This window comes from Maylandia zebra, linkage group LG15, assembly GCF_041146795.1.
Source record: "Maylandia zebra isolate NMK-2024a linkage group LG15, Mzebra_GT3a, whole genome shotgun sequence".
Classification (NCBI taxonomy): domain Eukaryota; kingdom Metazoa; phylum Chordata; class Actinopteri; order Cichliformes; family Cichlidae; genus Maylandia; species Maylandia zebra.
The window spans coordinates 13,335,887-13,351,931 of NC_135181.1; the positions used below are offsets into that span (position 1 = coordinate 13,335,887).

At 40.7% G+C, this 16,045-nt stretch overlaps 1 protein-coding gene across 2 annotated transcripts in view; it reads right to left on the reverse strand.

The window, feature by feature from the left end:
* LOC101464762 (pleckstrin homology domain-containing family G member 1) overlaps positions 1-16,045 on the reverse strand; it is a 60,549-nt gene that overhangs the window by 37,476 nt on the left and 7,028 nt on the right. The window contains exon 1 of one of the 2 annotated variants that reach the window (XM_014414605.4): positions 3,257-3,571. The exons of the other annotated variant lie outside the window; for it this stretch is intronic. The gene's annotated coding sequence lies outside the window, so the exon portion shown is untranslated. Of the gene's footprint in view, positions 1-3,256; positions 3,572-16,045 lie in introns of those variants that run through there. 2 annotated transcript variants of the gene reach the window in all.

Consider the following 16,045-nt stretch of genomic DNA (forward strand, 5'->3'; position numbering starts at 1 on the left):
AGGTAATTTGGAGGCATTTGCAAAACATCTGATGCCTTTGTTCGCTGTTTTAAGTTGTTCCAGATGTTATGTTAATGTTTATATTGATTCAAATCTTGTTTAACCTCTCCATGTAATAGCAGCTGTTCAATAGGTTCAATAAGCATAGAGTTGTGAAGCAAAAACTTGTTGGAAGTGGACCTAAGCAATCAGTAGCGAGGATAATTTAATGTTCACAGGGAAGTTAAAGTAATGGCTCCAAGAAGCGTCAGTATCTATCAAGGAGTAGATATGTAGGCAACAAATACTATATTGGGAAATTCTGTTTTAACAGACCTTAAGGGGGCAATCTTGGAAATCTAATGTAGCTCAGTAACAATAAGATCCCTTCCAATATAATCATGAAAAATAAAGCTGCACCCAGCAGATGATTAGTTTAGCTCAGCAAAGACACCAGAAACAGCAGAACCCGCCTTAAATCAAGATAACAAGCCAAATCCACCTACAGTGCCAGCTCCTCCACACTAGTGTATGCTTAATGTTAAGAAACAACAAACAGGAACTCAAAGTGGTTACATTACAGTTGAACTTAACAGTCAACGCATGATATCGCCGGTGTCGGTGTTGTTCCTGTTCCTACAGCATCAAAGTGATGTTGGTCCAGGATCACCATTGCAACAATCATATTAGCATTAGCCAAGAAGCTGGCTAATGATATTAAAAACTACCACCAGTGAGCCAAACTAAATTTAGGTTAAAGCAAACCTAACTTGAGAATATATTTATGAAGTTGCACAAATCACATAAAAAAGAAAAACACTCAAAATGCAGAGTATTTGTCCTTGAACAGCGTTTTATATAAACAAGAGCTTTTGTTTCTCGTTTCCCCGCATTGCAAAGCTATGACATCACAACAAGATGATTGGTCAGCTGCAATGTTGATCCTGGACCAACATTATGATGTTGCAGGTTGATGATGATGATGATGATGCAGGAACACCACTGACACAGGGATATCAAATTCATCTCAGTCAACATTCAGCAGCTTATACACAGCTGATCCATGTGTGTTGCCAGTTTTCTGTTGCTGCTTTTCTGGCAAATGCAGTAACTCTTTTGGTATCGACCTGGACTGTTTGCCTGCATGGTACCTACACGGTCAATATTACATACAAGTGGACTAAAAGCAGATAGAAGGCTTGATGTTGTCCCCTGCAACATCAACATGGGGAAGAGATTACTGAACGTTACTGAAAATTACTGAACGTTCTCACACATGTGAACTATAATTGAAAGGTATACAAAATAAAGTTGTGACAATTTGAACCAAGCTTAGCTGAACTGCATGATTTTGCAACAACTGACCCACATGCATCCCAGTTAAGTATTTTGAAGTGACACAGACTGACTGTTCTTAACACACCACCTGTGATGTGAGAAGTTGTTGTCCTGTTACTGCCTGCCTGTCTCACGCATCAACACGGTCTATAAATCATGAACAGATGTATGGAAATTCTAGCATTTGTTGTGTTAGGACTAATTTTGTGAAACAGGAAAGCAGAATCTGCGATCCCGATTATCTAAAGTGATGCGGTGATTTTCCCCCCACTTCCTGATTTATAAGTCTTTCTGATTCTCGGATGGTATTCCCTCAGGCTGCAGCAGTCCATTCTCGGTGCCAGAACAAGTTCAGGAATTTCTGCCTCATCCCAGCCAGAAATCTGACTTAAGCAGCAGATACAGCTTATATAAGAGTAGGAATCCCTCAAAGTTGGCCAGAGAAGGAGCGTCCAGGAAAGCAAAGGAGTGTCTTCGCCATTCCAGCAGACAAAACAACAACAACGGCGACACAGAAATAACTCAAGCATTTACGTCAAGAACAACAACGTCAACAGCAACAGCCGCAGCTAATGATAGAGCTGGGTGGCACCAGGGGCTTGAGCAAAACTCTGGAAAAGTATTTATGATAGGAGGGATTTTCAGTATGTTTGGATTTTCATCAAGAAAAGGCAGATAAATGAAAAGAAGCAAGATTTGTTGAGCGATCTTTCACAGGAAAATTATACTTAAAAATGTGACAAAGTATAAAGCTCTGAAACAGAAGAGAGAGTAATGTGCAGGGCCACAGTGCGTGTGTGTTACATGTATATACACAGAGTTATTGTGCGTTAAGCTAGTATGAGAGCATGTGTGGCGGATATCAGGAGGAAGCGGTGTTTGGCCTCAGATTAAAATGCAGGACCTGGGGGTCCTGCCTCAGGAAAGGAGACCAGACAGGGGGATTTTTCTCACATTAGGGAAACGCATGACACAAGCCTAATAATATACACATATATACAAGCGATCCACATATACAAATTTAAATAGAAATTAATGTATTATTGTTGAACTATCAAAAATGATCCTAGAGGTACTCTACTGCTAAACAGATTTAAACAATATGTAAAGTCATGCTACACATGCCAGAGATTTTAACTGTAACTTTATTGGGTCAGTTCACTTTCTTCTGGGGGAAAGCAAAAATATAAGTCTAAATCTGTGCCCATCAGAAGCTGGGTGCTCCAGTTAGGGCACCTCAAATGAGGACAAACCACAAAGGAGAACGCACGAGTATATGCTCAGATACACACGCACACTCACATACACCAAACACTGTGGCGTGTCTGTGTTATTGCATCGCAATATAAAGTAACAATGTTTCACTTACAAGCTGTAAAATGTGATTTATGTTGTATTTAAAGCTGACTGTCAAACACTCACTGTGTCCACATCTTTTTAAAAACTCATTTCTAATCAAACTGCTGTGAAAATGATGACAAATCTATTATAATTGGATCTAGTGGCATTTAGAAGATAGGGGAGAATAATACAGCAAATTCAGGATCGCAGATTTAAAAAACACAAAAATAATGGTCAGCATCCCTCAAGCTGAAACAGAAACTAACTACAGCGGGCTGCCATGCAGTCTAATTAGACAAGTTGGCAAAACGTGCTATTAGAGTCATGCTAAATTGAAACTTTGGGATGTATAATTGCCGGCCAGACTGGGTTTGGAGGAGTAACGTCTGCAATTATGATTAAATAAAGACCTGGGCTTTTAAAAAGGAGGAAACGACACAAAACGTGGTGTTCTGTAATGTCTGAGAGCAGACACACTGAGGCATAACCTTATTTACAGTAATTATCAAAGCAGTTCACGCAGCCAAAACCAGAGGCCAAACTCTATGCCTTGTCAGTTTACTGATCCACAAAGAGGCTATGATAACCTGTCACTCACCTCAGACAGACCATTACTACGATTAGCCTTTCCTGAGCTGCTGGTATCCCAGTATCCTTTCACAGGTTAGATCCATTTAGAAAGTTTCACACCTTCTTAGAAACGCTGACACGAGGTAGGTAAGGCTTCGCGTCAAGGCGGCCCAGTCCGTGGTCCACACTTCTACAGTATGAGGTCAGTTCAGAGAGAAAGATAGACACCGAGTGTGAAGAGGGAGAGCGAGGGCGGGTGTGGAGGGGGGGGGACAGATGGAAGCAAAACGCAACGGAACTGACTGCCCACTGGGAGGGGAGGGAGTCGGGAGGGAGTGGGGGGGGAGACTGGGAGAGAAGAGCTCGTAGATCCAAGCAGCCCACTTCCTGACCAATTACTGCTGCAAGACTGGTCGCTCTCCCTCTTTCCAGCCGGGCCCTCGCTCTGCCCCCTCTCTCACTTTGCGGTGTGGAATCGCCGCAAGAACTGGAGAGCTGCCAGCGCTGCAGGCGACACATGTGACAGAAATTGGAAAAAAGCGAGCGGTGCCGTCAGTGAAACTGTGACAACATGCCTAGAGACCGAACAGAAGCAATGGTGATGAGGTGACTGGGCAATGTGAAATAACAATCGGGAGTGTGGGTGGGCGACATGATCCGATGCTCAGGGAGAGAGGGAAGAAAAGAAAAGAGGGCAGCCCAAGGATGAGCTGCCTCATCTAACCCCAAAAAACACACCAACAAGTGGGTCACGTCGCATACAGCAGCACTCTGGAGCCTCGTGTTCTGCCCCCTTGTTGTTCTTTACTCCTTGGAGTTACTTTCAACGGTGCAGTTTATGGGATGCTCGAGGTCAAGGTCAGGGCACAAAAAAGGTAAAACTACTTAAAAAAAAAAAAAAAAAAAAAAAAAAAAAAAAAGGTCAAGAAAATATATTTCATGGTTTAGAGCTTGAAGTGCAACCTGCTGCGAACAGGTCTGTATGAGCACACACAACAAATATCCAAGCCAGTGGTCATGGTGTGTGCGTAAGTCATTTGGTTATTGTTCTGCATCCTAACAGAGCAGGATGGAGGAAAGTCCCTTTTCTGGAAGCCAGTGACTGTTGTTCCTGCCTCCTGGTAGCGAGGCTTCCTGGGATTGATAAAGCAGGTCCAACCAGCACACACACTTTCTTACTTCCACATTTTTCTTTTTTACTGCTCTGAGATTTTCCAGGAAAAACAAAACTGCACGTGGTGCTACGGCAGTCGCATATGGTGGTAAACACTGACCTTTGATAAGAAACCAACTAAAAACACAACTCTAATGACCTTAATCTTCTGAAAAATACATTTGAGTGAACACTGGAATGTGCAGAAACTACTAGCATACATCAAACAACCCAAGCAATTGTTTTAACCCTTATCTGTGACCTACTGTAGCAATGACCACACAAACAGGACTGATGTGAGTCACTTAACTGGCTGCCATTATTCCAACCAGGAAAACACACAGACACTGTGCTAAGCCCTTGCAACTGAACACCACACCTTGCACTTTAAAACCTGAAGAGACAATGACACGTTCGAGCTTTTAAAGCTTTTAATTCTACTTCGATGGCTGAAGTGTTGGGCAGCTTCTCAAACCCAGAAAAGTAGACTAAAATAACTGAAGTCAGTAAACTAATAATTAAAATCTGGGATTAATGGTCAAAACAGTACTTAATAGTTAAAGTAATGCTTGCTTATATGCATTTTACTTTGATACTATTAACAAAAAACATTAATAACAGACCAAATATACTTGGAGTATCTTAGTTTTCTTCTATGCAAATGTATAATGTCTCATTTACAAGAGAGACCTGTTCCAGACAAACATTAAAATTACAACAATAAAAGAAACAATAAAAAAAGCTAAATTTGTCTAACGCGATGCTAATATGCTAATAATGACGGACCAAAAAAAGTAGGTCCAGTTAAACTATGTATCCTGTGTGAAGTCGTGGGTGTTATTCAGCCGTGTGATTATTCAAAGGAAATAAGTCATATCCCACTCCCCAATACTGGGCGTGCCTGTCCATAAGCCAGGAACACTACATTAAATTTATGTTTCTTGTGGACAACGTTAAGAGGTCAATATATTTTGGTCTGGAGGGGCTAGTAAGAGATTATTAGGTGTTGTTGAGTGGATATTCTGAGATGCAGGGACAACTGCAACAGCAGGAATGTCCCTCCCCTCCTTTCCCGCTACCATTTCCTGCTTATCTTAAGCTTCTTGTTTACAAATGAACAAATTAAACAGGATGTGATGTCATTATGCAGGTGATTCACACTCATGCAGCTTTTCCAGGGATTTCCTCCGGTCATGTAAGTGAAGGAAAGTACATGTTAATGAGATCATCATCTTTTCATTTTGTTTGTTTGGTGGCCTTCCTATTCTGATCTCACTCTGAGTATGTCTCAATGTTACTTTCGAGACAGACACGTCATTTCAGACACGTCATTTCTTCTGTATTATTATTCTGTATTCACAAAACCGTGAAAACTACTCATACTAAGAATGAAAGTAACCAATTTGTTAAGTCATCACCACTTTACATGGGCAGCTGTAAAATACACAAAGTTAGAGTAAAGTTTTTTTGCGGGACTTTCACTACGAGAAACTGATACTAGGCCCCCTGCTATAAATATGAATGGGACATCTTAGCAAGTACATGTGTTTGGGATTAAGATTAAAAGCTTTAAATTACAGTTCGAAACCGAGCAGAGGCCACAAGTCAGCCGCTGGGCTGCTCTCGTCAGAAGTACGAGCCAAAACACGACTGCTCGGACGAAGATAAAGGAGGGGTGAGGAAAGCTGTCTGCATCTGACTACAGCTGATGGTGAAATGCTGATGTGTGTGCAGGCGCCACAATCTGTGCGTCTGCCTGCATCTGTTCAGGCATGCGGGTTTGTGAAGGATAAAGAGCCATGAGTGTGTATTGGCTGGATCGCTTTGACCTGTGGAGGCTTTATTTTCCCTCATATTCATATTGGGCTAATACGCAGTGCCAGTGAAAACCCTGGAAGCCGAGCCCTCTCCGGCCCTCTTCTCTCTTAGGGAACCTAAGATGTCACTGCACACAAAAGGAGCCATGAAAGCCGTCCAACTCAAGCAGGGGCTATTATTTACAGTACCAAAAGAAAAATCGCTTCTCTGTCAAACGCTACCCCCCCTCCGCCACAAGCGTCAGCCGTCTGTCTCCTTGTAATGCTTCCCTTTTTTTTGCCCTTTTCCAGTCCCTTCATTTCTCTTTAAGTCTTCTCTGTCTTCCTCCTCTTTTCCTTCAATCAGCCCTCTCTCTCTTTATAGCCCTCTGTCTCATAACATAATAAAGTAAATTGTGGGTTTTGCAGCCAGTAAGCCCAAAATTAGGCGTAAGCCCCAAACTGAAAGCTTTGCCAATCTTCACTGAGCCATTCAAAGCCAACAGAAAAATCCTTCCTGATCATATAAATCCCTCTAAAGAGAAGAAACTCCACTTGGTGAAGTTTGCTTAAAAAAAATAAATAAATAAGTAAAAGCTTTCCATAACAGCTTCACTTTTCTAAACTTCACAAATCATTTGAAACTAACAACAATTGCAGATTAGGCAAATTACAAATTTCAAAAGCAGCTGGGTCTTTTCATGCCACTGAATGCATTAAATTAGCCGTATCCCATCTAAACTAAACAAATGCTTCCTTTGAAGTGTGTAACAAATAAAAATGCTTTGATACTATTAAAAAAAACATTAATAACAGACCAAATATACTTGGAGTATCTTAGTTTTCTTCTATGCAAATGTATAATGTCTCATTTACAAGAGAGACCTGTTCCAGACAGGTCTCTCTTGTCTGGAACAGGAGACAATACAAATACAAAAAATTTTCCCCTAGCAACAGGCATTTGCTGAATGTGTGACTTTAGATGGATCTCATCCCACAACGCTTGCTTCATCTTCATCCCCCAAACACCCAAATGGGAAATCTCATATAAAGCATAGGCAATACATCTGCAAGCCACTTTGCAACCCTCCTATGTCTGATTCAATCTCTTTCATCAATCTGTTGTCATAAATGTTTGCTCTGTTCTGCACCGAGGGAGCTGCTCCCCCACTTTCTGTTTTATCATATAGGTAAATTTAAGAAAAAGACAACCCTGAACAGAACATACAATACGAGTTACCGCAGATTTAAACTACAGTCTTCAAATAATACTGGTAAACTGGCACTAGACCATCTTCACACTATCCCCATTTAACTTAAAGTTACACAGTACAGATGAGTAATACACATTGAGTGCGAGTCCTGCTCATGCGTGGGAGAAGAGATCAGAGAGATATTCATTTCTGTTATTTGCATGGCTGGTTTCTAATGTTGCTTAGCAGCATTATCCTCAAATCTGTTGTGGTATCGACTGGGCAGCCGACTCCTGTTTCAACTTGTTGATTGGAAGCTACTGTATGAAGAGTAAACTGTGGTCCAGTTACTGGCTCAGTGTTACTGCCGGTTGTGCTGACAGAAGAAAAAAAAAAAAAGTGCTGAGGTCACGTGCTACTTAATAACAGCTAGAGAACAAGACTAGAAATATGTGACAGTCTGACCAAAGAACATTTTCAAAAGGATGTGGAACAAGAAAAGTTTCTGCCCTTGTGTTTACTGTAAGCACAGATGTTACTGACAGGTCCTAACTTGACACAGATGTGACGGAGAGGGCCCCAAAAACATGGCAGCACCCAAAAATATCCTGACACAGCACTGAAGGAAAAAACAAAAATGAAGAAGCCAATGTGCAAAAACAGCTAAAGTCTCAACCTAACATTGTGCAAATAGTGAAGTGAATAACACTCATTATCCTTTCAGGTTTGGTAATTAAAGTTGCCATGGAGAAGTTTATTATTTGGGTTATCTGCAGAGAGTGCACACAGACTATCTGATAGAAGTGACTGCACAACAGAAAGATGTTAGCAGTTTACCGTCTACAGTATTCGTCTACATGTGCAATCATTCTACAGTCTCTACGGAGTTAGATTAAGAAAATCTTATCACAAGCTCCAAAATCAGCAGCTATTCTCTATATGCTGACAGAATGCATATTTGTGTTGCATTTAAAGTTATAAACTATCCAGCTCCCAACATATGGAAAGATAAGAGTGAAATTCAGGCACGAGCCAAAAGGCGTTAACCTGGAGATACTCCACTAGATTTTATTCTATTTTATCTCACATCGTCACTGTAATTCTACCTTTAATTATCTCCTACCCTCTTTCTCTTGTTATCTGCTGTGAGGCTCGCTGCAGTATTTGCCACCTGTATAATGTTTCAGCGAAGTGTGCTGTTAATATAGGCCAGGACTTCAATGACAACACCCAGCCGCCCGAGCCCGGGCCAGACCCTAAACCTGCAATGCAAATGCACACGCAAGCACGCGCACACACTTCCCCATGGAGCTGTAACAGAACTCAGGATCTAGGACATGACAGAGAGGAGAGTGAGAGAGATAACATTAGATAGAAAACAGCTTAAAACTGAAACCATCAAAAGGAGATTTACTATTTACATAATCATTTATGCAAGATAATACACTAATAGAGTCAATACAGTTAATCTTACTAATCGGTGACTCATCTTAAACAGCGCAGATTACAGTAGGTTGTTTGGAACCGTTTGTTTTTCTCTATTAACAAAGGGAACAAAGATGATTATTCTTGTATCCTTTTGTTCACTTCATAGATTAATGACTCAAGCCATAAAATAACAACAGTGCATCATAATAGGACGTAAGGTAATGTGTAACAATTCTGCTTCTAACTGCTCCAAATTTCAGATATTATACCCAACTATTCTACTGCCCTCTCATTCTCCACTTTATTAGGTATGGTTGTTTAATGCAAATATCTAATCAGCTAATTATATGACAGCAACTTAATGGATGTGGCAGCTAGACATGGTCAAACCAGCCTGTTGAAGCTGAAATGGAGTATTAGAATGGGAGAGCAAGGTGATTTAAATGCCTCTGAACGTGCCATGTTTGTTGGCAGCAGGTGAATATTTCTAAAATACCACTCCTGTCAGTTAAGAACAAGAAACTGAGGCTGCAATGTGCACAGGCTCAGCACATAACCACTTGTAAAAAACAAAGGTATGCAGAAGAGCATTTCTGCATTCAAAATAAATCAAACCTTGAAGAAGATGAGTTACAGCAGCAGAAGACTACACTCAAGACCCCCCTGCACTACATCCTTCATGAGGGCGTGGGTGCTGGCTGTGATAATCCTGACCAAAAAGGACAAATGAATGAGAATGAAAACAAACTCTGCATGAATGTGCTTGTGATGTGAAATGAACCACAGAAAGGTGCAAGTCTGTCTGTTGAGAGGCTACAAGAGAGACGAAGGGAAAGCTAGATAGAAGAGGGAGTAGGCTTGTTTATTTTTAGCACCGGTCCCCATGTGCACTTATCACCAGGATGTGATTTAGAGACGAGTTTCTGAGCTTCACAGCTCATTATGAGCTGTCTGTAGGGGCTTATAAGGACCTGCAAAGTTTTTACACAGCACTGATGAGCCTTTTAGTACTTACTGTGTGTTCTCAGGTGAGAATCACTCAAAAGAAGAGAAAAACTCTCCAAAAACAGACACACCGGGCATGAAATCAAAGCCATACAAAATACTGATGTTCTGGGAATGTATATAAAAGTCCACCAAACGGCACCTGTGGAGCGCTCGACAGTGCAACTTCCTATCGTACATTTCAGTCACATCAAACAGGATCTCACAAACACACGGAGTCCACTCATGCAGACGTAAGAGGCTATTTATACACCACTTCCTTTTATTCACCCAGCTCATTGTTCAGACCACATCTGCTGAGGACCAAGGGCACAATGGCCAATCCATATATGTAACACACACACACACACACACACACACACACACACACACACACACACGAAATATTGACAGGCCTTGTTCAGGATCCAAATAAGAAAAAAAAGCCGATGCCACCTGTTACACAGAATGACATTCTTGCACTAGCACTCTATACGCGTGCATAAAGCCGTACTCCCGGATACCAAACCCAAATTAATTCATATATGCCTGCATGCAAATCAGCACAGACTTGCTGTTCTGCTGACTTCTCCTGGCATAACTGGACACCGGGTTAAGTGCTGAAGATGTCATCTCGTGACACAATAGAGCCCTTCATTCTCCAGCAGCTGTGTTAGGCCCCACGTCTTTGTAGGGCCTAACACAGCTGCTCCTAAACAAAATAAACGAAATGCATGCGCAATAAACTCTGATTCCCCAAATACTATAATACCTCAGCCCTTTCAGCAAGTTACTTCCTATGAGCACAAGAACTGCTCAAAAAGGCCTCTCCAGTGTAAACAGCTTAGACCATTATCTTCCCAACCCTCCACCAGCAAGCCACAGGGCTACAGTGGTAGGACAGAGTAGGGGAACAGGAAACCGGTACGGCTTCATTTTCAAGCCACTAACCCACCATCCTCACCACAGAAACCCATAAATCAGATCCAGGTAGACAATAATATAAATTAAAGTAGTTAAAAATATGACTCATAAATTGACATCAGCCACATAAACACATGACCTATAATGTGATTTTCTAACCTGGCTTCCAAAATGTAGAAGAACACCAGTTGAAATCTAGAGATTTGCTAAATAAAATAGAATAATTCTGCATTTAAAAACAGAGTAAGACCTATGGGAAGAGACATCCAACTCGAGCTCAACAGTACCATCAAGTGCCAAAAAGAATCTGCCATAGCAAGAAACAAACATGCACGCATACACACCACAGGAAGGTGGTTAGAGGATAAACACACATCCTTAAGTTTTCATTTGGGGGCTGTACTTGTACTTTTTGGCTGGCACTGTTGGAATGAAAGCTGCTCCCGATTCCCCCTCCCTCTACATATTTTCTCCTCGGTACAGGAAACAGTCGTTTGTCAACACCACAAATAAATTGTTGTTTGTTTCCTGTCTTGGACGGGGGATTTCTTTTTCCTCCTTTTTTGGACCAGCTTTACAGATCTTGATCTGCTGTCTGTCTGTGTGTGCTGACATGTGATACATGTTTTTCCTAAGCCAAGCAAACCAGAAAAATATGGGACTGAGCCTTTTATTTACAGAGAAAGTAAAACATACAGAGTCAGCAACAAGGGTTGCAATTTAGGCTCAAGAGATGTTTTTCCTCACTCACATTAATCACAGGTTCATTTGACTCAGTTACAAAAAATAAATAGATAAAAAAAATGAGTGGACTACATTTTCACAACAAGTGCTAAGTGTTGAAAAATGTCCAAAACTAACCACTTAAACTCATCATAAAGCTCATTTAGAAACCAAATGCCCAACTGGCTCCACTAATCCTTTGCTTATTTGGGCATCCACAATGCTACACCCCAGTGCTCAGAGGGAGTCGGACCCCTGCCCCACTCCAGACGGGGGTTTCCCTGCCAAACGCTGCGCAACAATAAAACAAAGCCATCGCACTGGGGCCAGAGGAGGAGGAGGGGGAGCAGGGTGGGCATGCAGGGATGCGGGGTGGGGTGGAGGGAGGGCGGAAAGTGAGAGGAACAGCTGCTGAGTGGGAGAGCTGGATGAGGGGGGAGCATAGGAGAAAAAAAAAAGAAAGCTGGAGGAAGGGAGGGGGGGCTTCTCTCTTTTCTATGTCAGTGAAATAAATTACTTTTATATTTGCAGCCTGTTCAGGCTAAGCTATCGTTAGGAATAGACCCCCCTTGCTTCACTTTATGGGCCACCTCTGTTCTCTTTAAGCATTCGCAAATTTACAAAAGATGTAGCTCATAGCCACACTATTCTCTCCAGAATATTGGATTAGTGTGGAAAGTCCACATCTGCCATCTTGTCATGCACATACTCTTTTTTTTGCACTTTACAGATAGTCCTATACCTCTGTGTGAGGAATTTTCCATATTACAGTCAGTGTGTCACTCTGTGGTTGAAGTTGCTGAGTGCTGAAAGATCAGCTAAATACAGGAATGGAGATGAAAACTAGGAACTGCTGTTAAGTCAAGAGCTAGAGACCAACTGTGTCTGTGTGACAAGCTTTTACTCGCCAGGATTGAACCTTTGCCCTTCTCTTATATCAAGGTTTAATATCTGGAGCTAATAATTAAACATACACTACAGTTATTTGCAATAACCATGGTGTTTTTCCCCCAAAATTGTTTTGCCCATCTTCATTCTTCTCTTGTAGGCCAGACAACTCAGCTCCGTGACGCTCATCTGTTTTTGCTACTGCCACCTAAAGTGACCAATCACAAGATTAAAACAACTGACAGATGAAAAACATTGATTCTGCTGTTGAATTCAGGTGTTTTCGGACCTGTTTTATATAAGTGTATAAACTCATGCACCTAATCATGCAGAAATTAGAGACATTTATGAAAGAACAGGTCTATTAAAAAGTAATCAATTAATTTGACTGTGAAAATGCAAAAGGATGCCACAACTGCAACAACTCAGTTTGTGAAATTACTTCTTGTCCAGATAGTCCACCATCAACTGTATCATTAGAGTAACATCAGCATAAAAACTGTGCGCCAGGAGCTTCATTGCATGGGTTTCTATGTGCAATGTACTGGTACTTGGTACTTTTTGTCCAGTGTACCAGTTGTAATTTCTGACAACTAGTGGTGATCTGGAGGCAACGATGTGATAAGACTCATGAAACACTCACGCGTTGTTTGATACAATGCCCTGGGAAAAAAATGTAAAAGTCAGAAAAGTACAGTCAGCTGGACAGATAGTAATTCTTGGTTTTTTTTGTTTCTGTTTTTTTCCCCCCAACATTCTTTTGTTACTTTCATTTGCCATTGTAGGCCAGACAAGTAAACAGCATACTGAAACACCACGAAGCTCATCAAATTCAGCAGAAGCTGCACATTCACAAACCGAATTGTTTACAACTACACGTGACAATGTTGGCTTGAGGTACCCTGAACTCTCTTCCTGCACAATAAAGTGATCACTGACTACGTCAGGCCTGATTACGCTGTTAGAATGCAACAAGAGAAACCTTATATTCTGGTATTCATGTGGAAGACTGAGACACACCGCTAACTTAAACACTGCTCTCAAAAAAATAATAAATGTCTTTAATCCTTTTCCAACACTACATGGAAAGAGTTGTGTTGCTCTCAGAATAGTTGTCTTTATGACAGCAGACACATGTTGATGTCAAAGGGCAATTCTTAGAAATGTTCTCATAAATTTACAGCATAATGCACTCTGATTGTTTTAGTACTTTATATATATTCAGCAACACATCATAACCTCATTTTCAAAGTCCATTTGACAGCCTGCTGTTAGCTACTCGAATGTTTTGAAGACAAAACAATGAGGCACAAATATGTGAGTTGCACACTTTACACACCCTTCTGGATCACCTGGTTCGATCCATAGGTCACACACCTGATGTTCAAGTTAATACAGCCACTGGGAACATCCGAATATAACCATTCACTTCACTTAACCTCCCGTAAAAACACAAGTAAGCAAATGAAAACTTTCAGATTTGCAAGTGTAGCCCCAAAACAAAACGTATTTGGGATATTTTGGCCAAATAAAAGGAAGCTGGTTAGTCTATAATTTGGCCCATAAGCTTAAAAAAGGTTTGTTAGTTTCAATTTGCCAACTTCCTTTCCACAGCTTTCCATTTTTTTCCTCAGCATTTTTTAAACAGACGCACTCTTTTTCTTTTGCTCTCCGCCTTAGTCAGCTGGCAGTACTTTTCACATGTACATTAAAATGAATACGTGCCAGAAATAGCGCAGGGTATTTTTGGGGTGCGACTGAAGACAACAAAATCAGCAGGGAAAGAAGCCAGGCCACACAGAAGGGGACATGAGGAGAAGGGAGGGAGGCACTCAGCCCAACAATGGCACACATTCATTTTCTGCTTTAGCTGGGTGTCATTCTGTAGTTGTTAAGTGCGACACACCACACAGAATAAAATTCTGATAGGATGTTAATATAAAAAAGTGCTAAAGTCTAAAGCTAATGTGCAAAAGGATTTATTCTCTAAACAACAGAAGGCCGACTAATTGCTTGGATTGATAGCACACCGACTACTCAAACTCTGCCTTTATTTTCTAGTATAAAATTACACCAAGTAGAAAATAAGTAGTCATGTTATTTGCCTTATCCTTTCTCCCACTTCCTTAAAATAGCCTTATTATCACATTGTTGGGTATGTCTATAGACTCTGAGGTACCACATCTACTTATCACAGGGTTGGCGGTTGCTCTTCCAGCCCACACGACAGCGTTTGTGATGATCAAACAGAAATGAGTCAAATTACGTTTTTATTTAAATTCTGTCAATTTTATCATTTCAACTATTGATAATTAGTCTTTCTTGTTTGATTTTTTGAAATACAGACAAGCTTTCTTCTAAGATGGGAAGCAGAAAAATAAACGGGTAATCGTGAAAAACTTGATGAGAAATGCAACTAGTGCGGCACATGACACAACACAACCAAACATTCAAAATGTTTTATTCACTGAGCCATTGAAATAGAAAGTATAATCTCCCAACAAAACCACCCTTGTCACTTGCATAGCTTTAACCTCAGTCATCAGACTTTAATCTCTCTTATTCATACCTGATGAAATCTCAGGTTTTTTTTAGTAAAACATTGACAGACATAATGCCCAGGAAAATTAGGGGAATGCACCAATATTTTGAAAGGTGCCGTCACAATCACATTGATTAAGTGAGATATTGAATAAAGACCATTAATGTATTAAAAAAAAACCTCAAACACTTACAAACCATTTGAAATGTAAAATCGGGGTGACACGTTTTATTATAACACACCAAATCCTGGCAAAATCCTCGTACATGACCAGTTCAGAAAGTTGGCACACAGGTACACACACAGATACTGACCTTTGAATCATTCAAGCATAAAAAGGAACCCAACTCAATGGGATGAACCAGTGTTATTGTGTTACACATAATAAACAACTTGGCAAAGATACCTTTATGAACTTGTGTGGAGTGTGTCACAAAAACAATTTGTTCCCATTTCTTTAGCCGAATCTACAAAAAATGATGCCATTCTTAAGGATGGGAAACATTTCTAATGGGTATTTAAATGTAACCAGAGGAATTCATTTTCTACCACAGCATTTATCTCTGCATAGTTTCCCAATAAGAGTTCCAAACTGATAAACTTAGCAAGAATATGCCCGCCTTCTTTTTAAATACAGATGAACATGATAAAGTTTGAAGAAAACGCCTCATGGGGGTTTGTTCTCAGGGCTGAGTGTGGGAGCTTGGCTTAATCCTGCACTAAGACTTCACCAGTTAGAAAGCAAACAGCTACTCTAAAACTGCCTCACCCACTCAAAGGTTTGCTTTTACTGAACATCACCTCACATCCTACACTTATAATTTCAACTTGCAGGCCTTTCTTTCGTCACTCCGCTGAGCAGTATGGCATGGCCAAAACTGGATAAACTACACATGTGGCGAGACGATAAAAACATCAAAATACAAATATGTGTTAGGCAAATATGTATAAACACCTAGCTGTAGAATAAACCTTGCATTTTTAAAGATATCTTATGTAAATAATTATTGGTTGATTGGATGGGAGTGCTGTGATTGCTGTGTTTTTAATGGATGAATAAACTGAACCTTGAACCACCAATGGGGTGAAGTAGGCACACACACACACACACACTTGCACACACCACAAAGGACAAAGTGCCATAATTACCCACTTGATAAGCATGTATGTTTACATGCCCTTATTA